Below are 20253 nucleotides of genomic sequence, written 5' to 3'. Positions count from 1 at the left end.
CTGTATTTTCGCTGGTGCCGCTTAAATCATGTATCACCAGACAGAAATGGTTTTGACATTGTGTGCGCAATCAGAGCCCGTCTACGGAGAGCCTCCCCACTCTCTATTAATCCCATACAAACCGAATTTGGCTGCAGTTCACCAGAGTTCACCTAGATGGCGATCGCGGGGGAGTCCAAAATACATGGGGTCCTATGGAGCAACATGGCTACATTTATTGTTTTCACCTATTTAACAACTGAAACCCTCAGATTTTATTTTATTTTTCGCAAAATGGATATGGATTATCAATCAAAAGTGAAATAATCCGAGAGTCATGTCCTTTCGTTTTCTTACAGGTTGGGTCGTTGTTGCCCATAACACGCTAGCATTGATGCTATGCTATGCTATGATCATGCTAATGAATGACGTCATTGACACGTTTGAAAGGCTTTTTAGAACAATTAAGTGACTTTAAAAAAATTGTCTTTGCCTCCCCTTTCGAATACAATATTCAAATTACTTGAAAAAAAATTATATCCCGAGAAAAGTGGATTTTGAGGGGTACAGCTCCATAGACCTCCATTCATTCTGGACTCGCCCGCGAGCGCCCCTTAGATGCAGTACCACACCGGAAGCGTTCCGAGAGTGAAGGTTCTCCCCTTATTAGACATTCTCTGGCGCAATGCATTGCAGTCGACGTAGTGTCCGGCTGAGAATAGTTGAATAGCATACTGGCTTCCGCACAACGTTACCCGTGATGAATTGCAGCAGAGCGGGGTAGGCATAGGGAGGGAAAGTGAAAACCAGCGCCCCAAGTGGTTGCGTTCCTATCGAAGAGCAGCTCCAATGTTAAGTCCCATAGACCTATTTTTAAAAAAATACTGTGAAGCCAAATCAGCGATCTTATCCACCAAAAATATTTTTCAGTGTCTATACAGTAATAATCTTCTAACTGTGAAAATGTCAGACCCTATTTTGCCTTATTTAGAAAAATCGAAATTGCTCCTTTTGTTTCATAAACGAACTACAAAAAAGCCACGTGACTTTACCCTTCGACATTACTCATGTAGCATGGTTTGTTTATTAGCCTGGTTAGCATTGCCACTTAACACTTACTGCCAGCTCTTCATGTGAGTAGAAGCACAACACAGTTATCCAGACATAAAGGTTATCACCACGCGGTTTACATCACCTTCCGTTATTACAAAAATATGTAAGCCAGTTAAGCAAATTGCCGTATTGATCAGTTAGAGATTAAGTGCCCAAACCTGTGACGTCACATGCAACTGTAGTTTGTTATCACCATGTTACGACAAAAACTCAAAACAATTCAACTGATCCTAAAAATAAGGTATGACCACTTGAAGCAATAGAGGTGACCCCAGTGCCTAACATATGGAAGGCATAAATTAAGATCCCAATGTGCACCGAGATATATTTTTTCTGAAAAAAAATCCCATCCCCTCCGCTAAACTCTAGGAACGCAACCACTAGATGGCGATGAGATTACTTTCCCTCCCTATAGCAACGCCGCGTAGCAGGCAACGACGAGAGCGGAGGGCTGGAGGAGCGAGAGAGAGAGACAGACCAATGACGAGAGTGAGAGAAAGCGCTGCAATTTAAAAAAAATGGCTAGTGGAAGTGATGGCACGGAGACTGGTCTACCTTGTCTGTACTGCTGCAAGTTTCATCACCTGGTAAGAAACCCACAATTGCAGTGTCATGAGCAAATGTCTACAATGAGCAGCTTCAAAGAACGTATAGTGATTTCTAGCTCGTAGTGTGAGAAAAAGTATTTATTTGAATATCTCACGAAAAAAGTAAAATGAACTGAACTTTGAACTAGTTCAGAATTAAAATTGTGAACTTTGAACGTGAACTGTTCACTTTGAGCATGTATGAACTGAACTTGAACTAGTTCAGAAAAGCTGTGAACTGGCACAACACTGATGATATGACTCGTACAGTATGAAGGCTACAGTAGCCTAGCTAATGTTAACTAGCATTGCCAACCTCCCTGCAAAACTCTCCACACAACTTTGTAGGTCTTGTCCTTCATGCTGGCCCTTACAAAACCCACAAGCTAACCCTCGGACACACAACAGTCAATAATGTGACCCGATTTAAAGTGGTTTTCACCCCTTTGGACACTCTTGATTTTGTCCTTGAAACAGTGAAATATTCACGGGGGCATGGACGGTTTGCTAACCATTTTACTGCAGTGTCTAACTTACCTGCTAGCCGGTGGTAGCATCCAGCTTGTGCTATCAGCTAGCTAGCTAGTTCAAAAGTTTAAGTACTTAATGAGGATATACAGGGCTTTTTATGCCTCGACTAAGTTGATGTTTCCTATAAACAACAATTCATGTTCATAGAAACAACAAGGTCACTAAAACATCATATATTTCATACCTGTGTTGCAGCATGTAGGCTAATGTTAGCAGCATTATAATGACATTCTAATGTCTGAAAGGCTAATGATTAGCCTATCGGCTACCTGAAAAGTTAAGGGTTTAAACTAGCATTTACAGTGTTCTATTTGATGGTGTATTGGCCCTGACTAAGTTTGTGTGATATATAAACCACAATCCTTGTTGATACAAGTATCAATGTTCGTCTAGAACGTTTTTATTCACATTAAGATTTTCGCCATAGGCAGTAAAAGACTCCGCCATCTTTGTCAATAATTTTCGCAGAGAAAGTTTCAAACTATAGTGTCCCAGTGACTTCCGCTACAAGGGACCTATCTTTCAAAAAAATATGAACGGGAGTTAATGGAGAGATTATTTTTTGGTCCAGTTTGAATTGTGCCACGAATTTCACATATGATGTGTGTGAATTTAAAAGATAATTTTTCACGTCAAGAAAGTACTGTTGTTCGATAGACTTCAAAAGTTATGTTGGTTTTGTGCGAATCTGCTCAGTGGACTACATCTCTCGTCTCGAACGACGTCACCAACGTAATGAAACGATAAGATTAGCTGTTATGCTAGTTAACGGTTGCATCTTTCTGCCTGCTATGTCACTTAACAGTATCTAATGTACAGTCTATGGACGAATACAACTTACCTGATGTGTTTAATCCTCTGACTCATGGTATTTTCATCGGCAAGGAAAGCCCAATTAAGACCTGTTGCTGGTATGCTTGTACAATCTAGTGTGGCTGTGAATGAGCTAACGTCACTAGCGCGACTGATGGGTTTGTAGTCGTTGGAATTACGATCTTTCACAATTTGTAATTCAATAGTTACGAAACAAACTGCAAATGTCTTTACAGGAAAAATTGTCTTTAAAATTGACAAACGCACAAGTCAACCGGGACCAGAAAATAATTAATTTTTCGCCATAGACTGGCGTTCAAAATCTTTTGAATGATAGGTCCCATGGAGGCAAACGGAAGTGGCGTCACTGGGACACTCTATGATCATAACGGCCTTTCCACCAATCAGAGGCATCACTGTGGGATTGTTCAGGATTGTGGGTAATGAAGTACTTATCCAAGACATCGCGATTAAAAGACATTTATCTCAAAACAAGGTTAGTGCCCCTTGAATTTTCGCCCTCTATATGAGCATATACAATCGCTTAGTACAGCCGTAGCTGGTTTTAAGTCTACCATGTATGGTTACATTTTTATGGCTTATACCCCAATTGTCAATGGAGAAATTGCATTGAATTCTTACTTCCGGAAACTCCTGTGGGCGGAACTGTGATGCTCTATAGCAGGGATTCCCAAACTGTGGTACGCGTACCCCCGGTGGTACGCGAGCTGCCACTATAGGGGGTACGCGAGATGAAAAGGGCAATGGCGGAAAGGAGTTAAAAATGATTAATTAATTAATAATACATAATTTCGAATCGGGTTAATGATATGGAAACGTGAAATTAAAGGAAATCATTTGTAAACTCTATAATAGGGTATGTTTTCATAAAAAAAATAAGCTACACACAATAGGCTACACGTGATTTCCTACAGGCAGCCAGAATCTGGCGCGTTAGTTTCGTTGAAGTATAGGCTAGGTAGAAGGCTGCGTAAACATGGAAAACAGGGACACTGTCCAAAAGGCCTAATTAAAGCGATCGAAGAGGAGAAGCGAGAGAAACAGAGCAGAACACAGGTAACGATGGAATGGGATGGGGGGCAGACTAATGAAGGTGGAGATGGAGCGCAGGGGGATAAAAGAAAGAACGAGACAGAAAAGACTGCTGTATCGCTGTGTGGGGCGGAAGCTGCACTGAATACAACAGGAAAGCCCTGCAGCGCATAGTGAACACAGCTGGAAGGATTATTGGTGCTTCACTCCCCTCCCTGAAGGACATTTACACCACCCACCTCACCCGCAAGGCGACCAAAATTGTGAGTGATGCAAGTCACCCCGCTCACAATCTGTTTGATCTACTGCCCTCTGGGAAGAGGTACAGAAGCCTGCGCTCCCGCACTACCAGACTCACCAACAGCTTCATACACCAAGCTGTTAGGATGCTGAACTCTCTCCCTCCTCTCCCCCCTCAGCTACATAACATCCTGGACATTGGACCCACAATGGCCGCCTGCACCACTCCACTTGCACACTTGTACACTTTGCAACTTGTTGCTGTTGTCCTGAAAACACAACACTTCTGCTGCTCTTACATAACTTGCACCACTATGCCACTTTATTTCTTACTTAGGTCAAACAGAACTACCTCAGCCTCTTATTGGCCTGACTTTGCACTAGTATTTTATTTTATTGACTGTCTATGCACAATTTCAACCAAATTTTGCTGCTCTTATTTTTTCATTATATGTGCCCTCTTATTTACTTATTTACTTACTTTTTTGTTTACTTGAATGTTATGTTTGTCTGTGGACTTAAAATTGGTAAAATATGTCTTGTCTCCACCGTGGGATAGTGAGAAACGTAATTTCGATCTCTTTGTATGTCTGGAACATGTGAAGAAATTGACAATAAAGCTGACTTTGACTTTTTTGACTTTGAAGAAAACGAAAGTATGATGAGGCATATAGCCCTAGGCTTCACGTGGATTGGGAGACAGACTGCCCAAAGCCACAGTGCGTGGTCTGCAGTGAGATGCTACCTAATCATTCTAATGTGGTTCTCCACACTGTTTTTTTTTTAACGTGAGAGCTCATAGACCAGTTGCACATTTTGATTATGTTATCATGTAGGGCGGCTAATTAAACAACGATGCCTGGAATGCGTCAATAGAATGAGTTACTTTTTTATGTGTTGGATGGTGGGGGTACGCGAGCCGAGTCAGGATGTAGAAGGTGGTCCGCGGGGAAAAAAGTTTGGGAACCGCTGCTCTATAGGGTCCCAGATAGCAATTTCCTTTGGGCCGGATCCGCATAAAAGCCTTTAGATCCGCCTGTAGCGGACATACGGTATCTGGCTGTGGGCCAGATCTGCTCCTGATAGAGGTTTCAGCTCTGCTAGTAATGCTGTTTTATCACCGGTTTACAGATTTGTCCCAGGTCCGATTTCTGCAACTCAACTGGAAGTCAGGAAATGCTTTTAAAATACAAAACACTGATTTGGCCCAAACCTGTGATACGGATATGAGCCGAAGGACCATTTTTTCACAGCAGACCCAGGTGGTAATGATATTAATTAAGGTGCTGATTCTGCTAAATTGACTGTCCTTTCCCTACTTCATTGTCAACTGGCTGCTAAAGAAAAAAAAAGGTATTTTGGAATGGCACAAATTTAGAAACCATGGGGGTGCACTATGTTCCCATGGCCACTTCATTTCTACAGTAAGGCTGGAAAAGAAGATATAGTTGGCTCAATATTGATCATATGTTCGTTTCATTATTTTTATTATTACCTAGCAGTGGTAAAAGTAGTCAATTGTTGTTTGTGTCAGATCTAACAGTGCTATGAGACAACCCCATATTCTTTCCACGCATGCAGAAGTCCAAGCAGTAACGTTAATCAAGGATCTTTGGTTTGCTCACTATCAATCTTTTGACATGATTTGCCAGCCTGGGGTTGGACTAGGACAGCCCAACTTTTCAAGGTAGGTTATCTGCTTTTTATCTCTGTTTTATTCAGAGACAACAACAAGCAACCGAGCGATTGATAACTTTAAGGTTATACTATTATTTTCCAGCAATATGGGCTAGCCTACTACCTTAGCTTAAGCAAAACAGCCATCACAATAACTATTTTGGAAAAAACATTGATAACGCTAAAAGGATCACTGATGATAAAAAACGAGTGTAATTGTGACTACCTATTTTCAAAAAGGAATAAATGGCTAATGTTTATTTTGTGTTGTTTCAGATTGACCATGGAGATGACTGAGGAAGACAGCCTGAATATCGATGGGAACAGTGGAATTAACACGACTTAAACTTTGTCTGGGATTGCACTTCTACAGCCAGGTTAGAGTTTAGATTCTCTGCCCGAGCCCGAACTTGACCCGACCCGACCCGCGGGCCGGGTCGGGCCGATATTTCCAGCCACTATCCTCGGGCCGGGCCGGGTCCTTGATCAAGCTTGTTTTTTTTTTCTTCTAATCATTAGCCTACTTGGGTGGGGAGCTAAAGCTATGCCATAGTCAGACTCAGAAATATTTTATATTTATCAAAGTAGGCCTAAGTAACAAGTGTATACAAAGTTATACTAGTTAGGCTCAGAGTTAATGTCAATTGTAATGTCATCTGCGCCACACGTGTCATGCGCAGCTTCTCCACTTGCACACATCACACCGGGCCTGCTGTGCTGTATTGTGTAGCTTAAGTGCAACGTAAAGCTTGAAGATGTAAAGAAAAAAAATGAAAACAGGAGAAATAACTTCGAGGAAGTTTGGAGAAAAGTCGGAGGTATGCATTTGTCAGGTATGCTTTGTTGCGTGCATTTAGTGCGCACGATGTTCACCTATGACAGCAAAAATACTTTAAGATGAACATGAAGCAGGCTTGCCATGGCAGAAATAATGATAGCCAGCCTTCAATGTCCTCTTTTGTCCTCTCAATGTCCTCTAAACGGATTTCTGTAGCTCAAACAGCTCGGAATTGTAGTTGAGAACGTCAGTTATAATGGCCAACGTATTTAAAAAATGTCGGGTTTAAATCGGGCTCGGGCTCATAATTACAGTTAACGTGTCGGGCCGGGTCGGGCTCGGGCACAATGTGCACGGGCTCGGGTAGGGTCGGGCTTGATTTTTTGGGCCCGATCTAAGCTCTAAGCCAGGTTGTTGAATAAAAAAATAATTAGACACTTATGTGTAAAGTTTTGTTTACCCTCCTCTTGTGTAGCCTAGCTTATGTTTATCAGTTGAGCTGTTGGGAAAACGTTACGAACTTTAGCCTGGGTGAACCTATAACGAACCTGTTAGCAAATGTGTAGCAAACAGATTTTTCAGGATAATTAGGCCTAATTACCAATCACATTTCACATGTGAAATAAAGCCAGCCGATGTCTGATAAACGGGTCCGTACCACACACAATAAGCGGACCCGTATTGCATATGATAAGCAGATCTGGAACACGTCAGTAATACAGACTATCATACGGAACTGGGCCAGTCTTAGCCCTTGGAACCAGATCCGTCAAACGTATCCAGACCAGTTTTGGACCGATGTGCGTTTGGACGCCGGATCAGGTCCATTATGCAGATCCGTGCCGGACGTTGTGGTAGGTGTTGCCCAGTTCCGTCCCAGTGTATGTTTGCTATCTGGGGTAACTATTCTGCATTGGTTTGAAGTCACTAGGTCACATGGCTTGGGAGGTATTGAAAAAAAGGAGACTGTTTCACTAACGCACGTCCCACTTTTGCTGTAATAATTCCTGAACGGTTTTGTTCAAAGCTGGAAATGCATTTGTATTTGACAGAGGACAGATGTAGGTTATAGTGACCAAATATTAGCTTTTAGTGTGGTACGATCGGTTTGTAGGCTAAATTACATTTAATTAAAAAGTGTTGTCCCGGCTCTCCCCCTACTGATGCATATCATATGCTGTGGCTGGATGGGTCAACAACGTGAAAGTGCGGCACCTGGCCACCAAGGATTTATATTTAATCATGGGAAATGTAAGTATTAAGCTTATGTAAAAACAATTCAAATGTATGATTTTGGTGGTAGTTTACTCTGACTATATGTAGTAGGCTAGCGAGTTGTTAGCTAAGTGGCTATCAGCTAGCAAGTTATTTTAGTGTCATTTAGCTCACAGCTAGCTGTCATTAATCTGGATAATGTTCTTTAATGTCAGATGTGTTTATACCTATTTTATACACTCCATGGTTTATACTCATTGAAAGAACATGAAGTGAAGGGAAACGAGGCGATTTCGACTTTATAGGAACAGTTTGTGGTGGGTTATCAGCTGTTAGCTGTCAGATGGTCAGCTGTTGTGACCACTGAGCGGCGCAAATCGGTCGTAAAGATGGCGGCGCAAAGCTAGTGACGTCATGAACGGACTACAAAAGAAGTCCAGTGACTTCACCCCAAAGATTCTAGAGCAGAGCTCCAAACATTTCATAACTGCCCCTGCCCCTTCTGATCCACCTCCACCTGTCCCTAGAAACGTAACTGTGCAGCAAGAAATGGCAAGGTTTGTTATTCAGGCACATATTTTCATTTGCAAATTAAAAAAGTAAATGCACTCAACATTGTACATGCAATTTGGCATGGCTTACCTGTTGAATTAAGAATTTAAATATGTATTATGATTAACCTTCAGATAGAACTGTAGTTTGTAATTCCATTAGGAAAATACATACATTTTAATACCTGATTGATGTTAGACTCAGAAAGTTACTTTGTTTTGTAATCTATATCCTTTCCTGGTTATTTTTAAACCACACCTCAGTCGTGGTAAGAAGAGGTGTTTTGCTGTCACTATGTAATGTTTCCCTCGTCCTTTATGATAAGGTTTTATTACATAACGCTCAATTGGATTCGCGGTTCCTTTATCAACATATGTTGCGCACGGCGGCGCACAAACACCCAGCACTTCTTGATCAATATTTTCGTTCACCGTGTATTAACACCATAAACATTTAACAAATAATCTCCCCCTTTCAGTCAAAAACAGCTTTTAAACCACCCTCCCCTCCCACAGCCGGCTTGGTCCCTGCACCCCGACAAACAATCACAACAAACAATTTACACAATTTCACAACAGTTCAACGAGGACAAATAATAATCAGTCTCTTACAATCTCAGTCCATGTGCGGCACCCGCCTGCTTCAGAAATAAAGAAAAAAGAAAGTCTTTGCCTCACCGCAGCCTTGTTCGAGAAGTTTACGATATTCAGGAAAATGCCCAGTCCGACGCATTTAATCCATAAAGTGAAAAAGACGATCACAGTTTTGATAGCGCTCCAAAAAACAGTCCACGTTGTCCAACAAAAAATAGTAATCCCAAAAAAATACGATTGGAAAAAATAACAGCGTCTTTCCAGGTAACCTGTCTCCATTTACTCCCCGCCTCCTCCTTCACCTGCAGCGCTCTTTCATTCAAAAACTTGTCAGTCTCTCTTCATTGGTCCGTCTATCAGACCGTCTCCCAGCCTACAACTTGTGTGTTTCATAAAGGGGCAGCATAACATATTTAAATACAAAGCAACATTGGAAAACAAAGTCAATAACAATTCATTGCTCATTGTTTCAGCTTCTATTTCATTTTAAAAGTGACAAATCTTTAGTTTGTGGATTTGTTACAACTAATCGTCTTGATAAGATAACCAGTAAGAGGGCAGGCCTTCATTTTTATCTGCTTCCCAAAAATACATCCTACACTCCATTGCCAACCGAAGAGCTTGAACTCCTCCAGGCAGGCATGGGAAAGAAAAACTGTTTCTCTTCCCGAGGATGGTAACCATTCAGAGGTACAGTTGACACTCAGTCCAGTCCAGTTGTACATTATCATTTCAAGTAGAATGGCCCTGTAAGAGTCTGTCTCTCACTCTCTCTCTTTCTTTGTTAACCAAGATTTCACGGCTCTTGACCGACACCTTTCCGAAAATGGAGAATCTTTCAGGTGGATGGCTCGTACATAAGGTCACAGGTTTGTAGGGTTGATATTGTGTTGAGATTTATATTGATGCTATCCCATACGTTTATATAGATAGTGCATTCCATTTAGTGTACATAAACACTTGCACTTGTGAATTATCGTCTGTTAGCATTAAAGATGGCTAAATGTTACTTTTCCTCAACAATTTTCTTTTGTTTCTCCGCAAAGGTGGCAGTGGTAGACGGAAGCTCACCGTTATTCCACCAGAAGCAGAAGGTTATTCTGTAAAAGGTTTGCGAGCCGTGTCGGCAAATGGTAAAGCAATTTGTTACATAGTGCCACTGCAGGAAACATTAGACACATCTCCTCTGCCTCCGGACTCCCTGCAATTTGCAAAAATGCCAAAGAAGAAGTGCTACCAGTGCAATGAAGTAATGCCTCTGCAGATGCTTGCAGTACTGTACATCTGAAGACATGCATGGGAAAACAGTCCTGTAAGGACACTGATGAGGAGGTAAGATGGGTGTTGGAGGAATATTATGTGTGGAGAGATGTAAGACAGGTCCATGGAGTAGTGGGGATGTATAAAGTGCTGCAAGTCAGGTGTTTTGTGTTGTTTTACTTTTTACAAATGACAAGGAAAATATAATGTTTAGCTAAAGTGACTGTTCTGCAAATCTGTAGTCTCCAGATGAGTCCTCGGATGAGGTTTGTTTTGTGGAAAGCAAAAACAAGGTAAAATCATTAAGTCTTTATGCCAGTAATCATGTTTGTTTTGGTTATTTTATAATGTGAAGCAGCTTTCTTTCAAATTTCAGGTTGCCTGTCCAATTTGCAACCAAGAATTCCCTGATGATGAAATTACAGTCCATGCAGGTTCATGTGGAGAGAAGTGATCTTCTTTCATTCTATATGTATACTGTACATATTCAGATTATTTGCGACATGTGTTTGAAATGGCAAAATTTGTGATTGAAATTGCAAAATAGGTGATTGAAATTGCAAAATTATTTTAATGTACAGTGACATCAGAGACAGTTTGGGATGTTGTTGGACGTCTATGGAAGATGACCCTGTTCTTAGTGGGGCAATATGCAAACCAAAAAGGTATGTTTAATGAAGATTGTTTTGTCATGAGTTTATATTAAACATGGAATGATGTGGAAATATATTTCTTTTATTTACTTCTTCTCAAGCACTGAAGATATATTACAGTACCTTGAAGCAAAAGTGGACACCACAACACATTTTAAAATGTATGTGGACAGAGAGGAACTGCTGGACAGAACAAAAAAAAAACAGATGAAATTGGAGAGGCAGGAATTGACACGGGGGCACTCCGAAAAAGAGTTTCTGACAGGTGAGATTTTTTTTTACACGTTGTTCTTGATGAAAGCTAAATGTATTCTTCCACATTGTGTGTGTGTGTGTGTGTGTTTTGTTTTATAGACATGATTTCAGCCATCGAAACTAGGTTCTTCGAAGGCTGCGGGAGCCAGGGTAAAAACCCAAAGTACTCCCTGACAGACCTTGACAATGAAAACTTCAGGTTGGTGACATACATCATTTTTTGCATATTGTCGGTGGTCGGTTAAATCCCTGACTAGTCGAACAATAAGTGTGTGTGTGTGTTTACTTTTTCTACCGTGCTCACAGAACTGTTGGGGAAGTCATGGCAGTGGGCCTTGCTCAAGGTGGCCCACCCCCTGCTTTTCTGAAAGAGTGGTGTTACAGCTTTCTTTGCAGTGGCGAGGTGGATTTAAACACTCTTCCTGAAGAGGACGTTGCGGATATAGAGTCCTGTCCTGTCAACAATGTGAGCGTTGTGTGATTTTGTTAGCTCTGAATTAGATTTCTGTTTTACAACCTATTGTTTTCTATGCATTTTTCCACCTCCGTAACATTGCCCCCCACCCCATCCACCCACCAGTTAGTCAAGTCCTGCTCACTTTCAAAGCCCTTTACATTACATTAATACACAGGATTAGATGTTAAAATCCCTTGTGCCAAAATCCAAGGTAAAAACCCATTCAGAAGCCCCTGCTCAAGTTTAACTTTAAAAAGCACACTACCCACAAATCCGCCAACAAATGGTCACAAACACAATACAAATGGCCCATCCAACAGCAGTATATAGTATGCGGCATGTCATTGGGGTTATCAAGTGGGCACCCTCATTCACCGATGTTTCGTTAAGTTAGGCCCACGACACCTCATGAAGGCTTAACAGTGAAACCAGCCGCCTGGAGACACTCCCCTCCATGCTGCCACCATATTACCACATTAAAATATCCAATACCCAAAATACTCTTAACCAGCCCAGGCACGGTCAAGGTTGGCTAGGTTGGTCCGTCCCGTTGATGTGAACTGAACCATAGACCATAAAAAACCTTAGCCAAGTACCATCAACCTAGGCACAGTCCATCACAAACACAAAACAAATGAGCCAGTTATCTTACCTTAACTTGCGCCCCAGGAAGGGTAACTTCTCCTTACCCACAACCATTCGCTTGCCCGTTCTGCTGCTAAAGACATGTTACTAACCACCTGCCTGTTGATATTGTGTTGAGATTTATATTGATGCTATCCCATACGTTTATATAGATACTGCATTCCATTTAGTGTACATAAACACTTGCACTTATTATCGTCTGTTAGCATTAAAGATGGCTAAATGTTACTTTTCCTCAACAATTTTCTTTTGTTTCTCCGCAAAGGTGGCAGTGGTAGACGGAAGCTCACCGTTATTCCACCAGAAGCAGAAGGTTATTCTGTAAAAGGTTTGCGAGCCGTGTCGGCAAATGGTAAAGCAATTTGTTACATAGTGCCACTGCAGGAAACATTAGACACATCTCCTCTGCCTCCGGACTCCCTGCAATTTGCAAAAATGCCAAAGAAGAAGTGCTACCAGTGCAATGAAGTAATGCCTCTGCAGATGCTTGCAGTACTGTACATCTGAAGACATGCATGGGAAAACAGTCCTGTAAGGACACTGATGAGGAGGTAAGATGGGTGTTGGAGGAATATTATGTGTGGAGAGATGTAAGACAGGTCCATGGAGTAGTGGGGATGTATAAAGTGCTGCAAGTCAGGTGTTTTGTGTTGTTTTACTTTTTACAAATGACAAGGAAAATATAATGTTTAGCTAAAGTGACTGTTCTGCAAATCTGTAGTCTCCAGATGAGTCCTCGGATGAGGTTTGTTTTGTGGAAAGCAAAAACAAGGTAAAATCATTAAGTCTTTATGCCAGTAATCATGTTTGTTTTGGTTATTTTATAATGTGAAGCAGCTTTCTTTCAAATTTCAGGTTGCCTGTCCAATTTGCAACCAAGAATTCCCTGATGATGAAATTACAGTCCATGCAGGTTCATGTGGAGAGAAGTGATCTTCTTTCGTTCTATATGTATACTGTACATATTCAGATTATTTGCGACATGTGTTTGAAATGGCAAAATTTGTGATTGAAATTGCAAAATAGGTGATTGAAATTGCAAAATTATTTTAATGTACAGTGACATCAGAGACAGTTTGGGATGTTGTTGGACGTCTATGGAAGATGACCCTGTTCTTAGTGGGGCAATATGCAAACCAAAAAGGTATGTTTAATGAAGATTGTTTTGTCATGAGTTTATATTAAACATGGAATGATGTGGAAATGTATTTCTTCTATTTACTTCTTATCAAGCACTGAAGATATATTGCAGTACATGTTACTAACCACCTGCCTTAGACTTCGACCACAAATGCCCAATTCAGACAGCAAGCCAATAGCAGATCTGGCCACAAACCCACGTGCACCGATTTCAATAGGCCTTTATCGTGCACTCCAACCTCGCTTGGCTGCCTCCTCTGCTATTTCAGTGTATTTAGCTCTCTTCAGCTCATTGGCCACTTCCAATCTGTCTTCCCAAGGAACAGTGAGTTCAATGAAGTAAACTATCTTCTCTGAATTCAACCATAGAATTACGTCGGTAGCTGTTCACAATGACAGTTCTCATCACTCAATACAATGGAACTCATAAGTAATATGCTTTTTATATGAATACCTTTGCAACTGTGTTATGTGAACCAGTGGCGGTTGCTGCTCTTTGCAATAGGGGAAGCTCTGATAAAAATGGTCAATTATTAAATTAATACTAGATGTACCGCATAGCGGTACAAAATATGACCGCTGCCCAGTCCACCACATTTTTTCCACAAAAAGAAATCACGCTGAAAGGCCTATATGATTCTAACTGTCTCACTAAATTGCATTATCCACACTCAATTCTCACTGGTATCTGCTAGACAACAAGTACCAAAACATGATTAGTTCATAGATTTCACATGTAAAATTAATTTTATACAACCCCACCTCCATCTTGCCTGTTCATAATTCTGAGAAATTCTTGATTGTTTGTGTTATGTTTATGTTATGTGTGTGTGTGTGTGGGTGTTTGTGTGTGTGTGTGCGTGCTTGTGTGTGTGCCTGCTTGTGTGTGTGCCTGCATATGTGCCTGTGCATGCAAGCGTAAATATGTCTACTGTGTGAGTATGTGTCATACGTATGATTACTGTGAATGTATGTGTGTGTATCTGTTTGTGCACATGTGTGCACATGAAATGGGTTAACATGACCCCTGGAGGCAAACATATGGAAAAAAATGGTCATCCTAAGCCCTACAGTTCTCAAGATATTCACAGAAAACTGTGTCTGCCCTACCCTCCTTTCGGGGGGTCCAGTCCAGCGGGGGGGCTACAGATCAAAACGAAAAACGATGGTTCCATGCTATCCATGTGGGGTTACATGCCCACCAAGTTTCGTGTACCCCGGTCTTTCAGTGTCCCGGGACTCATTGACGGAAATTTGGGCATGCGAAAAAAAAATAAAAAAAATATTCTGACTAAACCTATATGAAGCGGCGGTCATAATTATTAAGGTGCTATATTGTTCTTTGAGGGCAAAAATGATCCCAAAACCCAGAATAGATCAAACAGTAGGCTATATAGAGTTAGCATGTCGTCACAGCAATGTATTACGGGTGCGAAATCACAATAAATGACCATCAAAACCTTATTGCTGAACAAACTAGCCATGAAAATGAACATGTTTTCAGCATGTTTAGTTTAGTGATCCTCACTATTTTTTTCACAAGAGCCACATTGGCAGTGCAAAATCAAAAGGAGAGCCACTTTTACGACAACATACTAACTCACCTTTGCAAATGTGCATTTCTACATATAAATTGGACATCCCACAAAAAAAGAAATAACACAGCCAATACATTTTCATTTAAGACCAGATTTACTTTAATACTGGGATGAGCGGAAGCTGGCTTGCATGTCCTTGACTTTCTTCATGCTCTATTTTTAGTATTAGTAGTAGCAAGTTTGACAATACCCCCTTTAGGAAGCACCAATTAAGGCTTAAAGTGCCCATATTATGCAAAAATCACTTTTTCTGGGATTTTGGGTGTTATTGTGTGTCTCTGGTGCTTCCACATGCATACAAACTTGTAAGAAAAACCATCCATGCTGTTTTGAGTGAGATACAGGTTTCAGAATTGATCCCACCTTCAGCCTCTGGGTGAGCTGTTCAAAATCGCCACTGGTTTTTACGTCACAAGCCGAAATATTTGAATATTCCCACCCCCTCAGAGCATACGTACAGTGGGCTGTATTTTCGGTCACCAGCGCATGGCGTAAAGTTCGTTATTCACCGGCGCGAAGTTGAATTCATTATTTTGCACCTTTATTTTTTAAGCATTGCGCCCAGGGGTGTGGCAATTAACAACCTAGGGAGGGACCTGGCGCATTGTCTAAAAATCGCTATCATACACCACCTAAACCTGGTCAGAAGTCAATGGCGAGTTGTTCATATGCTATTTTAAGAGCGCATGTCAACAGTCATATTGGCAGACCTGTGCACGCACCATCCTTCTATCATTCATGAACGCACACCAGCGCACGTCCATGCAAAGCATTACAAATTGCACGATTACAATGGTAAACATAATTAGAATAAAGATATTACGAAATACTGTACATCTCATGATGAGTAGTTATTCACCATCATTTGCAAATTGGTAATGACGGTTAAAAGTGATTAGGGGAGAGGCGAGAGACAATGGAGCACAGCTGAAGACGCACTGTCACGATATAAGCAACTCCTCTGCAGGATAAATGTTGTTTTATTTAGTCATTTGAGCAACATTAGGGTAAGTGTTGCTTTTTCCAGCCTATGTTTTCTATGGTAACCCATTGTCAGTCAATAGTGAAAGTAACTGCATATAACTGTCTTGTCGTTGACTGACTCCTTGGTGAAGTTAGTTTCACTTTGCCAATGAGTTCAAATAATAGACGAGTGCAAATGCGTGAAGGCTATGCTAGGTTTTAGTAAAGCATGGTTTAAGAATGACTATTCCATACGGTCTCGCAAGCAGCCTCCTTCAAATGCGCCGTTGAATGCCAAAATACCGATGCATTTATTTGACATATCGCGCGTTGCGCCGTTAAAGGGAATGACAGATGTCATTCTCATTGGTTTAAAATTATGTTACGCCCCAAACACACCCATATGACTGATTAAAAGACCTAGGAACACCTTGTTACGCCATGCGCTCCACTTTTGAGAACGAAACCCCTCCCAATGTGAACTGGACATCCTACTAAATTTGAATAGACTTTTGACGAGTGACGATGCACTTTAGAATGTCATGATAGGGCCCAGTGTCTCCACCCACCAGGTTCAGCAGTAAACTTCTCGGATAGCTAGGGTTGGCAACTATGAGAAAATAAAATAAGGAACATCCCGTGCGAAACCGGGCGGGGAGCGGGTGGTCGTCAGACGGGGGGTCTGGGGGTCCCCCCCCCCCAGAAAATTTTGGATTGTGGATGTGATTTCCTGCATTCTGGTGCATTTTGGAGATGGCCAATGCCTAGGCCTACCAGTTTTTTTTTTGTATTCATTTATTTCATGTCAATAGCCTACTGAAGTACAGAATTTATTTCAACATTTATTTCATATTAATATGGAAGAACAATAAGTAGTCTGCAATAGTAGTCTGCAATGTATTTCATTTATTTCTTTGGAAGAACAAGAAGTGAGAGAATGACAACAATTAGTGAAAATATTATACTGTACAATACAGCGAAATCATTCTCGTGTTATCATGGAACCGAGCAGAAGTTACCATTAACCAATGTGGGTGTGGCCAAAGAAGCAGAGGCAGTAGTGAAGATGGACAGCAATTTATTATTCGGCTTGGATCGAACAACCAAGCAGAAGAGTCCATAGAAAAATGCACAGAAATTATGTTAATAATAATCTTCCAAAATTGCGATATTGAACCAGTATAAAAAATCTGAACCAGTATGAAAAATCTGCTTTAGCATCTAATCTTGCGATATTGAACCAGTATGAAAAATCTGCTTTAGCATCTAATCTTGCGATATTGAACCAGTATGAAAAATCTGCTTTAGCTTCTAATCAAAATACAGCGGCATTTATTTATTTCTTCCATTTATATTTCTTTTGCTCCCTGGCAGCGGCCAATAGTTGCTTGTCAGGAATTACGGCACTGTGAAACTGAGCACAGGCCATGTCGAAATTGAGGGTGATTGCAAGTTCGCTCTTAATAAGCTCAACAGAGCACTTGTTCCTAACATCCGACCACTTATTTTTCATCAGCGAGAACACTCTCTACATAGCCAGTAGATGAAGGTACGCTTAGTATGAATGAGACCACAGCCTGCATGTTAGGCAGGGATGCTGGCTGTAAAACTGCCATCCACCTTTGAGCTGTTCCCTTTGGTTCCCAATCCTCCTGAGCAGCAAGACGTGTGAGGATTATGTTGGCAGCAATACATTCATCATAAAGGTTGTCCATGTTGAGGTTCAGCCTGGCAAGATTCAGGTTTTCGATGATCTTTGCCATGTCCTCAAACAGGATCTTGCCTGATGTTAAACAAAGAGGCTGCAGGTGGAAAAGCCAGTTGGACTCAAACCACTTCTCAATGTATGAGCTTCTGGCAACATCGGCATCCTGTTGATTCAGGCGTTGGATCTTCTGCCTCGTCAAAAAAACATAGAACTGGTCTTCTCTACGTTGACACAGTTTCCTTCTGAAAGATGACATGATTTCATAGAGGTCCTCAGATGTGGTGTTATTTCTCTCCAACCTTTTAACCACATCCTCAAAGATTGTGAGGATGTTGTTGCAGAAAAGGAGATAGACCTCCACCTTGTCCGGCTCATCCTCTTCTGAAGTATCAGCTGATATTTCGAGGAGGGATCGAAGGTGTCTTGGGCAGTCCTCTCCAATGCTGATGAAATACCTCTTCAATGGAGTCCAGCTCTGAAGAAGTCTGGTGATGGCTGGATTCAATGACAGCCATCTTGTAACCAAATGGCGCAGGACTTCATGAAACTCCACATCGCAGTACTGGAAAAAGTCCTTAAGGCTCTCTCTGCGTTTAGCAGATACTAGGGCTGTAACGATATATGATTCGAAACCGAAATCGCGACATTCATATCCACGATACTGTGTCGCGGTGTAAAAAGGCAGAATCGCGACACACCCTTTCTAGTGTTTCACGCAGTGCTTTGCAGCTTACGCGGCCGCAAAAGCAACCTACAACTCCCGCTTTACTTATCGGTAGCCTACGTTGTCCAAAAACAAATAAATAAATAAATAATAATTTCATACCTCTCCTTGCTTTCATTGTAGACTATGTGTGCAACTTTACCAAACAGTATAGAAGTAAACCCCCTCTCCTTGCCCCGCTCTCTCTCGCGCTCCGTCCCTCTCACTCTCCCTCCCTCTCCTGCTCAATGAACATGCGCGACTTAAATAAAACATTCACAATCGTGAAAGCAAGGATGCATAGGAGACTAGCTAAATTACTATTAAATCCGCTTAGCATCATTAGCATGCTGCACATATATGTTGAAAACTCTTGCATTGAAGTTGACTGATCATCTCAGCAACGTTTCCCAAAAGGGCCTGTCCCAAGGAGAACAAGTATTACCTTGAAACCTAAACACACATGGGGAAACTGAACAGTCCAATCAGTAGACTAGGCTAAGCAAGCCAACTATGCTACTTTGTTTACAATATTTCCAGGCTTCAACCAGACAGCTGAATTAAAGAGGTAGAGTTGTAATAAAAAATAGTAGGCCTAGGCTATAGGCTAATCTGCATAAAGTGTGCTGTCATAAATATCAGTCATTCAGAAAAATATTTTTATATCAGGATATAAAATAATAGATATATTATATTGTAATCCTGGTGTTCTAATCTAAGGGAGGCTATTAAAATGTTATTTAATAAAATGTCTAGCCCCCCCCCCTAAAAAAAGGGGGAAAAAAATCGAGATTCGTATCGAACCGTGGGTCAAAAATCGTGATACAAACCGAATCGTAAGGTTGGTGTATCGTTACAGCCCTAGCAGATACAGAGAAGAAGCTGAACACTTTCAGTACCACATTCTCAACATCCACAGAGAGATGGTCAAGTGCATGTTTGATTGTGTTGTGCACAATCGTGGGCATGACAGTTTCCTTTCATGAGCTCTGAATTGGATTCCTTCAACTTTTTGTAGACAGATTTGTGAATTCCATAATTGACATTCGTGTTGTCTGCACTGAATGCAGACATATTCTTAAATGAGAGTCGTAGTTTTTCAAAGGAAGAAACTATGGAACTCACAATCCCCTCTGTTGATTCATCTGGGTTTTCAAGAAAATCAATTAATTTATTTGTGACCCCGCTCTCAGGAGAGAAATACTGCACAGCCAGAGGAAACATTTTCCGGTTTAACTTGTTTGATGCATCTGTTTGCAGTGAGAAATAGCATGGACATGGAGCACTTAATTTGCAGATGACCTCCTCAATTGCCTTAGGGAAAAGGACGTCAGTTACTAAGGCCTCTGCTTTTGTCCTCCCACAGGACATTTTCTTTGCTATGTTGGAATCACATAATGTCCGTTGGGTCAACTTGAGAGCGCAGTCCGAGCTGTTATAACTCAGGTTGTGTTTCACAGTGTGATACACATGAGTTAGTTCTGCAGCAGTCACCTGTTAAGAAAAAAAAATGTCACTGTATGTATTTATTTATTTACTATTTATTCACACCTATTTATTTACTATTTATTCACACCATATTTATTATCATATATGTGTCATGTAAAAAAAGCAATGTCACTGTTTGTATATATTTACTCACTATACTCACTCAACTCGCACACAACTTCTGCCTCATAGTCATAATCATTCTCCCCATCTCCACCAATGCACAGTAAAGTTGTGCAACCAACATAATTT

At 41.1% G+C, this 20253-nt stretch overlaps 3 long non-coding RNA genes across 3 annotated transcripts; all 3 read left to right on the top strand.

Moving 5' to 3' along the window:
* Nucleotides 1-5912: 5912 nt before the first annotated feature.
* On the top strand, nt 5913-7354 carry LOC143128117 (uncharacterized). Its single transcript, XR_012987819.1, has 3 exons — nt 5913-6003; nt 6270-6370; nt 7182-7354. It is a non-coding gene; the product is annotated as an uncharacterized LOC143128117 (long non-coding RNA).
* A 2842-nt stretch (nt 7355-10196) lies between these two features.
* LOC143128116 (uncharacterized) lies at nt 10197-10842 on the top strand. Its single transcript, XR_012987818.1, has 3 exons — nt 10197-10463; nt 10634-10684; nt 10768-10842. It is a non-coding gene; the product is annotated as an uncharacterized LOC143128116 (long non-coding RNA).
* Nucleotides 10843-12695: 1853 nt separating this feature from the next.
* Nucleotides 12696-13331, top strand: LOC143128115 (uncharacterized). The gene is made up of 3 exons (XR_012987817.1): nt 12696-12952; nt 13123-13173; nt 13257-13331. It is a non-coding gene; the product is annotated as an uncharacterized LOC143128115 (long non-coding RNA).
* The last annotated feature ends 6922 nt before the right edge of the window (nt 13332-20253 follow it).

Source organism: Alosa pseudoharengus, unplaced genomic scaffold (assembly GCF_046254945.1).
Source record: "Alosa pseudoharengus isolate Yale_2024_CS ecotype anadromous, Long Island Sound unplaced genomic scaffold, YU_APseudo_1.1 YU_APseudo_1.1_scf_17, whole genome shotgun sequence".
Lineage (NCBI taxonomy): Eukaryota > Metazoa > Chordata > Actinopteri > Clupeiformes > Clupeidae > Alosa > Alosa pseudoharengus.
The sequence above is the reverse complement of the archived record's forward strand: the minus strand, read 5'-3'. Positions and strand labels throughout refer to the sequence as shown.